General features: G+C 38.7%; 1 long non-coding RNA gene across 1 annotated transcript in view; it reads right to left on the bottom strand.

Annotated features, from left to right (window-relative positions):
• Positions 1-1,415: 1,415 nt before the first annotated feature.
• Positions 1,416-1,924, bottom strand: part of LOC142463823 (uncharacterized) — a 3,005-nt gene continuing 2,496 nt past the window's right edge. Inside the window, exon 3 of the long non-coding RNA XR_012787511.1 lies at positions 1,416-1,723. This is a non-coding gene — a long non-coding RNA (uncharacterized LOC142463823). The remainder of the gene's footprint in view (positions 1,724-1,924) is intronic.

Below are 1,924 nucleotides of genomic sequence, written 5' to 3'. Positions count from 1 at the left end.
AACAGAGGGGGTGGGGTTCAGCACACACACTAATTACAGCCTCATTTCACGGTCAACTTAGTTCACACCATTTGCACCTGTTTCAAGTCATTGAAAGGTGTGGCTGATTAGGCTTTTTGGGGAAGGGAATACCTTTCTTACAACCTGAATAGCACAACTGAAGTTAATCACACTCATTGGAAAGCTTAACTCTAGCTACTAAATGCCCCAACAACTCATTACTTATCAAAGCGTACGTCACACATTAGTTCACTCATATCTATAGTTGAACTACTATGAAAGACACATTATCACACACTGCATGTGTTGTCTTGTTGAGTCACAGCCACATTCAGGTGTGCCACATCTTCGATTAATGTACCACACATATCCTCTACCAAAAATAACACTTTTTGCAATATGACCACCTTCATGATAACCATTGTGAATGGTCATCTCATGATAGTTATGTACATTATGATACTGATATCACTACACAACATATGATTTTTATGTACTCATTTAATCTATTTATCCTCACGCATTACTGCAGAAACATAGTATGTTGTATGTTAGGGAACTCAAAACTTCTAAGTACACAGGCATGTACATTGTTATTACAACTATTTATGTTCACTTTCACACACACATTTTCGGTTAAGGAACTGATGTTGTTAGTTAATCATAAATACAGAACATACAATAAGTGTTTGTTCAATATTTACACATGTAAATGTAAAACTTATGTTATTGTTATATATAGTTGCCCCTGGAGGACATGTGTCACCTGAGATGGAACAAGTGTCTTCACCTGGGTCAGCCAGCTCAACACTACTAGAAGGTGAGTGTATCATTTGCTGGCCATATAATATGTGCTCTTCTATATGTTATGTTGTCATGTGCATTATTTGTTTTGCACATCTTCTTTAAATAGGATTACTTAGTGTCAGTGAAAATTAAGTGTAAGGCAACATGTATTGTGTTAGTGATGTTAATTATCATGTAGGACTTCTGAGTTTAGAGCAACTTTTCATTCATTCATATTTCATACTGAGTCCAAACATTATTCGTAAGTCAAGGTAGTTTTTAATGAGGTTATAAAACGTATGCTAACATGTTAGGTGTTACTTAGGACACAGTACAATTACATAGTAACACAGCATACATTAACATGCCATTTAATAATGTGTACATTTCTTTTTAGAACATCATGGTGATGAGGATGATGAGTATGATGAGGATGACGCCACAGAAGAGACTGAAATACAATCATGTGACCATGAAGAGGTGCCAATAGAAACTGTTGTACCGCCAAATCGTCCATCAACTTCCACATACGATGCAATTGTAGCTTCAGAGGGAAAAATAGTGGACGCAGAAAATCGTCGCCATTCAGACATGATGACAGTGCTGGAAAGGATGATTGGACTGCAGGAAGAAACAGTATCACAATTGGCACATCTCCACAGAGTCTTCATTGAAGTGCCTAAACAGTTGCAAAAAATCAACACCTCATTCGAAGCATTAGTTGTTCAGCAAACACAAGCTAATTACTGGAGAATGACTAATGTACCACAATTCAACACCTCCCAGCCAGGATCTGTTCATGCAGGTCAGTTTTCACCACATTCATCTGATATTCATTCACCAGGCCCAAATGTTACCGGTCAAGTAGCAGACATTGCTGTGCAGGTTCCTGACGACATACTACCACTGCCATCTGTACAAAATCAGCAGCTGACACCTACAAAGGAGCCCACAAAAACAAAATACAAGCAGTTACTACTGACCAGTTTTTGGTCAAAAACAACAAAAGACACACATGAAACAGACCAACCATCACTTGTGCAGTGTCTACCAACTTGCTCACATGTGTCACTGGGCACAAGCCCTGTCCGTGAACAGTCACTACCCAAAAGCCCTGTAGGTGAGTCGCTGCCCAAAA

The sequence above is a fragment of the Ascaphus truei genome, chromosome 12, assembly GCF_040206685.1.
Source record: "Ascaphus truei isolate aAscTru1 chromosome 12, aAscTru1.hap1, whole genome shotgun sequence".
In the NCBI taxonomy this organism is placed as follows: domain Eukaryota; kingdom Metazoa; phylum Chordata; class Amphibia; order Anura; family Ascaphidae; genus Ascaphus; species Ascaphus truei.
The sequence above is the reverse complement of the archived record's forward strand: the minus strand, read 5'-3'. Positions and strand labels throughout refer to the sequence as shown.